Consider the following 7178-nt stretch of genomic DNA (forward strand, 5'->3'; position numbering starts at 1 on the left):
AGATATTTATTATCGCACAGAAGAAGTCATCCAGAAGTAGAGCCAATTTCAAGTCTGGCTGTGTTAATGCCTCTACAAAGCCTCAAGGGACCTGTATTTAATCCTTATCTTTGCTGTTGTCAGTATTTGCTTCATCCTCAGGCTGGAGGTGAGAAGATGGCAGTCACCTCAAGGCCATACATCATGTCCAGAGGAAGAGAGTTGACTATCTCTTCTTCAAACTCCATTTTACTGGTGAGGACCAAGAATCCCCCTATATGTGTCCTCTCTTTGTCTGATTAGATGAGGTCACAGGATAATTCTTTACCCAATCTCCAGCAAAGGAACTGAGATTATACTTATGTTGATTAAACTTTCCATGGAGATGGACTAAAGTCAACACCTTCACCAATACACATCCTGGTGAGAGAAGAGTGGAGGCCTATTTAAAAAAAAAACAAACAAAAACAAACACCTGGGCTTTGTTAAGAAAACAGAACTGGAGAATGTATGTGAAGCCTTGATGAAAGAGATTATAACAGCCCAACTGAGTTTTAAGAGATGCAGAGAACTGCAGATGGACAAGAGCAGGGAAGAAAGACATGCTAGGAAGAGAGGCATAGATAAAGGCAGGGAGCTGTGACAGGGTGTGTCTCTTTCAGGGTGATGGGGAAACTATTGGTATCATCTTCTCACATTTTGTGAAGTCATCTGAGGACAGAAGACTGCTATTCTATTAAGAATGCCAGGAGAGTTGTGCAGATCCAGCAAATTTTGATGAATTTATGTTTTCTGAACAGAATGTCCACATTTTCTGACTGACTCACTCAACACTGATTTAAAATCAAATAAGGAGCCAAGACCATTGGTTTGAACACAGAAAGGCCAGGGGAGTGTAGGCTGGAGAGGCAGTGGGTCTGCTGAATGATGGCACCCAGCTCTGGAAAGCAGGACTCCATTTCTGAGCTGGATAAAACTGACAGAGGTGACACATCTTATTCTGGTTTCCCCTCATAAAATATGGAAATAATTCTTGCTCTTAGCCTACTTGAAGAGAGGGTTTTGAAGATAATTTTTATAGATTTATAAATGTCTGTCAGAAAGGTGCTATATAGAAATGCAAAGTCCTGTTATCATTTCACCTGCTTTCCAATGACCCTATGCACATATTGGCATGTTGAGAAATTTGACAACCTGTTCTTCCTTAAAACTTCTCTTCGACCTAAGACACATAGAGGCACCACAAATAGATTCCCATTTCCAGTTGTGTCTTTTCTCCTCTAAAACCCCCACACATTAAGAAGAGAGCTCCTTACAGGTATGATAATCACCAGAGAGGAAAGAAATGATCATCCCTGCACAGGTAGAGGGTGGTCATGGGACTAATAAAGAGAATTTGCAAATTTAACAAGAGGAAAAGAAAAAACATATCCAGGCTCAAAATCAGAAAGAAAAAAAAAACTTAAATAAGTAGACTAAGACAAGAATTGTAAAGTTCCACCAAGTTTTAAGACTCTGGGTAAAACAGGTAAAGGGGTTGAGAAGTACAGATTAATAGTTAAAAATAACATTGGATGCAAACTGTAATAAGAACTTTTTTAATTCAAAGAATTAGACTCTTGGGAGAAGAAAAATGACTTGCTTTCCAAATGGCTGCTGTGACTTGCCTGTTTATAAGAATGTGATCCTCTTGGGGAAACAGTGATATATGATTATGAGATTAATCATTTAATCATGCTCCTTTACATGATGAAAATGCTTGAGTACATCACCTTTTTTTCAGTTTCTCTGGTTTGTTATCTTTATGAAAACAGAGAGCAAGACACCTCTTAAGCAAGGATTTGTGGCTAATCCAAGAGTTTTGCTATGTTTCTATAGGGCATTTGTCTACTATGCGGGCCCATGGAACCTGGAGAAGAAGCAGGTCTCCTCCTGGGTGGGTGTTTGGAGAGGACATGGTACTGGAAGGACTAATTTTGTATGATGCTGGTGATCCTGGGAATGCATATGAGCCTCTTTTTTGTTTGTTTGTTTTTTTGTTTGTATATTTGAGTGATACTCTGTGGCAGATGGGAGCCAGACCAGGTTATGTATTTTGTGTCTAACTACCAGAGCTTACAGTTTATTTACAATTTATACACTCCCAATTTAAGGCTTCTGGCCTGAGGATACCATTTGTGACATAACACCTTTTAAAAACTCTCCCACAGACTTCCTATACTCCGTGTAATGGAAAATCACAACACAACATCATTTACAAGACGTTGAAAACCAAGGAGTGGCCCAAGATGTCAGCTCCAAGAAACTACAGTAAATGTCTTGGGACTAGAAAGAATGATTAAACAACGAGCATTCCAGCAAGAAGCATCTGTCTTTTGTCATTCTCCCCAAAGCAACATAAAATGTGCAGAGGAAGCTGGCCATGTCGGTAGGGCTAAGATCAGCTGTTGTAACATTTTCCATCATTCCCTGACAACTAAAACCCCAATCCCATTATTTTCCAACTGCCTATCAGTTGGAGAGTGTTTGCTGATGCAGCCCAAGGAAGCATGAGCTCTATCCATAGTAACCCAGGGCAGCCCCTGCGTCCTGGAGGCTGATTAAATGGCAGAGCTGGATGTGAAACCTCATTCCGATGCCAAACTCGCTCGGATATTTAACATTTTTATTTTTTTTACAATTTCTATCCAAAACATGCTTTCCTTGGCCACCTCCCCAGAGGACTGTGAAATCATAGTGCATAAACTATCCAACTCTTACCTCTGCAGGATGGTAAAACAGACTTGAGACTTGCAGATTGCAGCTGTTCTTGGGCAAGGGCTCTGGCCAGAGGAAACAGCTGGTGCACTGGCAATGCACACGCACACACTGGAGGGGTGTGCAACAATCCATCTTCGGGCTGTCATCAAGCCTGAGGGCGAGGCTATCTGTGTCCATGCATCACTCCAAATCTCTACTTAACTCCTCATGGTCAATAGTGCTCTCCTTTTTCCTTGATGACTCCTTTTCAAGGAGGCTGGGAAGTATTGAGTTTCTTACTGTATTTCATACTTATGGGTAAAATATTAGGATAGTTCCACCTTACCTTTTCATTTATTTATTTCTTGAATTCATTGGGATGGCATTAGTTAATAAAATTATGTAGGTTTCAAGTGTACAATTCCATAATACACCATCTGTTTATTGTAGTGTATGCTCACCCCCCCAAGTCAAGTTTCCTTTCATCACATTTTACGCCCCATTTACCCTTTTCTACTTCCTCCAACCCTCTATCTCTCTGGTAATCACCATACTGTTGTCTGTGTCATGAGGTTGTTTTATGTGTGTATGTGCATGTGTCTTTTTTTTTTTTTTTGCTTCTTTTTTGCTTACTTCTTTCACCTTTCCCACCCAGCCCCCTAACCCTCCTTTCCTCCAATAGCTATCAGTCTGTTTTCTGTATCTATGAGTCTGTTTCTATTTTGTTGGTTAATTTATCTTGTTTCTTAGATTCTACATATAAGTGAAATCATATGGTACTGTCTTACGAGGACAGGCTTATTTCACTTAGCATAATACTTTCCAGGTCCATTCATGCAATTACAAAAAGTAAGATTTCCTTCTTTTAAAGCTGAGTAATATTCCATTGTGTAAATGTATCACAGCTTTTTGTTTGTTTGTTTTTAATCCACTTACCTATTGACAGACACTTGGGCTGTTTCCAAATCGTGGCTATTGTAAATAGCACTAAGATGAGCATACTGGTGCTGTGATGAAGACCTGGACCATTGGCAGTAATAAAGAGAGGCTTTAGCTTGGTCTGTGATATTTGGATTTTGTACCAAGAACACATTCATGTAGTTTGTAATTAAAAGTAAGTAAGGGTTAAAGGATTTGCCCATGCTTTGGGGCAGAATTTAGAGCTGACGACAGGCTATTAAGGAAGAATCCAATAAGGATGGGGTAGAACTGGCTGAATTCGACTTGTAGGAAATGGTGACTCTGCATTCTTATTTGTTCTGCATATAGGAATTCCTCTAGCCTACAGATTTGTCGACCAGTTTGAAAATACCAGAATTTATGAGAATTTGTAATTCAAGAGGTAATCAAAGGCATATGAGGAGAAAGATGAAGCATTAAATCCAAGTCTGTCATGGATACGCCTTTTTAATTACATGGAAAAACAGTATAAAATATGATATTTATGAGTGCCTCATACTTTTATAGCTGGTTTTGATTCCAAGCACATTAAGTTGTGCATAAATTAAATTTCACTTTCTGGTGTGTCTTTGCTTTAACTTGTATGGCTTTAAAATTAATTTTTTTTAATTCCTTAATGCCTTCTCTTTTTTGAAGTTATGAACCCTTTGAAATAATTTTTACTAAATTAATAAACATGTAATTATAAGACTACTAAAGGATAAAAACTCAGGTGAAAAACATTTCATTTATATATCATCAGTGTTTGAGGATCCCAAATTCCTGGTGTACTGATGCATACCTATAATAGTTTATATTAGAGACCCTGTGCTCTATAAGCTTTTCTTTCCATATCATAACTCAGTCTCTCCCTTCTAAATAAGTTGTGCCTTTAAAAAGAGATTAAGTTGTCTAGAACAAGGTAATCCTATCGCTCAGGAAGTTCCTTTTGACTACAGCCTTCTGATATATCTGACTCCTTTGTAATTTTCACTACATCCACCATAATGCAATGTGCATACAATAAGTGATGATCTAAGCACAAAAGAAATTTATTAAGGAATATTGGGTAGCTCACTGAATCTCTGTGGTTGGAAAACCAGCATTGGAAAATGAGCAGGAACAAACCAGTCCAACAAGGAATGCCATTATCACCATAGTTGTTGGACATAATAGTCACCATAGCTTACAGCACCACCATTAGTGTGAGCAAATGCCCCTGACAAACCATGCCTAGGCACCTCTCCAGCAGCTACCAGAGGAACTTGCATTTTCTGGACCTACAGTGGGAAAAATGCTCTGCCTGTCACTGAGACTCAGAAGAAGAGACTTCACAAACATAGGAAGGAAGTTCAAAGGCTAATGAATAGTTAAAATCGAATACATGCTTATCACAGGATTGAGTTCTCCTTCCTTCCTTCCTTTCTTCCTTCCTTCCTTCCTTCCTTCCTTCCTTCCTTCCTTCCTTCCTTCCTTCCTTTCTTCCTCTCTTTCTCTTTCTTCCTTTCTGCATTTAAGGGCCTGGAGAAACTGATAAACACTGGCCCTCTGAATACTGGATTTCACATGCCTACCTGGTGTATTAGTTTTCTACTTCTATATAACAAATCACTCCAAAAAGTAGCCATTTAAAACAAAAAGCATTTATTATTTTGTACAGTTTCTGTGAGTCAGGAATTCAGAGAAAGCTTGGGATTTCTCATGATGTTGCAAGCAAGATGTCTGCTGGGGCTGCAGTCATCTGAAGGCTTGGCCAGGAGTGAAGGATCCACTCCCAAAGGGGCTCACGGCTCACTTACATGCTGACAGCTGATGTCTGGGGTTGGCAGAACTCTGTTCCTCCCATATAGACCCCTCTAAAGGCTGTTTGAACACTCTCATGATTGTTATTGAGTCAGGAGAAAGCATAGCTGGGCTGTAGCCTCTTATATGACTGCACATTATTCTGTTGGTTATGCAGGCCAGTCCTATTTAGTGTAGGAAAGGACTACTCTGGAGGCCCGAACACTAGGAGGAGAGGATCAATGGAGGCTGGCTTATCACAGAGAAGAAGAAGAAGAAGGAGGAGGAGGAGGAGGAGGAGGAGGAGGAGGAGGAGGAGGAGGAGAGAAAATTGCAAATTATCTATTTAATTTCATAATCAAAGTAGAAAGTCTAATAGATCCACTATCTGAGATATGTAGATACACACTTAGAATGAAATTATCATAATTATTTTATTTGAAGACCACAATCTTAGCTGAATCTACTGTTTAATGATGAAACAAACTGAAGAAATGGAAAGCATCCCACAAAATATATTGAAGACTTTTTTTTTCTCAATGAAGCCAATTTAGAATTTTTTCATCAACAGGAACTTTTTCTTACTCTTCTAAAGTTGTCAGAATAGTCCTAGCTTGTGTTTCTCAGTGGTTAGAGCATCAGCCTGCCCACCTAAGGGTCTCAGGTTCAGTTCCTGGTCACGGGCACGTACTTGGATTTCCCATTCACTCTCCACCTCCAGTCCTGTTGCCTGTAGGAGGCAACCAATTGGTGTGTCCTTTAGGTGTGTCCTTGTCTTGTCAACATTTCTCTCTCTCCTTCCTTTCCACTCTCTCTGAAAAACAAGAAAATTAAGGATATTTATTTTTCTTGATGCATTATTTGGCTGATGTGCTCTCTGATTGAAAAGTCCTTAAATTTTACTAAAACATTAAATTTTTTCACCCTAGAAATATGAGGAGTCATGAAGTTTTAGATATTGGTAAAAGATAAGGACTGTTATTTTTTATGTTAGAATAACTCAGCCTTGCCGAAACTGGTTTGGCTCAGTGAATAGAGCGTTGGCCTGCATACTGAAAGGTCCCGGGTTCGATTCCAGTCAAGGGCATATATCTTGGTTGCGGGCACATCCCCTGTAGGGGGTGTGCAAGAGGCAGCTGATAGATGATTTTCTCTCATCGATGTTTCTAACTCTCTATCCCTCTCTTCCTCTCTGTGAAAAATCAATAATATATATATATATATTTTTTAAAAAAAGAATAAAAGCCTTTTTCTTGTTTAACACAAGATTGACTCACTTTCTTCTTATCCTACTGCTCTCCAAGTTGAGATATATAATTTTATAAGTTTTCTTTTCTTTGGCCCTAAATGAATTTATTTGTATACACATCCTTTTTCATTTAAATAAGTATCTCTGAATTTAAGATACTAAAACAAAATAAAACTAGACTTCTCAGGGAGATCACTTTGTAAGTTATATAAATGTCTAATCAACATGGTGTATATCTGTAACTAATATAACATTGTATGCCAACTATAATTAAAATATAAAAATATTAAAGAAAGAAATGCTTCCTGATAGCTAGCTTTTCAGGGGTAGAGAGAATGACTTACTATCCTGAGGAGATAAGTACAATAGATATATACTATAATCCTGGAAGGGCTTGGGAATTTACTTGGTGCTAAGTAATGTCAATCATTTCAGCACTGCAAATGGGCTTTAAACTAGAAGTGTCCATTAACTGGAAAAAGGACATAAT

The sequence above is a fragment of the Pipistrellus kuhlii genome, unplaced genomic scaffold (genome assembly GCF_014108245.1).
Source record: "Pipistrellus kuhlii isolate mPipKuh1 unplaced genomic scaffold, mPipKuh1.p scaffold_m20_p_2, whole genome shotgun sequence".
NCBI lineage: Eukaryota > Metazoa > Chordata > Mammalia > Chiroptera > Vespertilionidae > Pipistrellus > Pipistrellus kuhlii.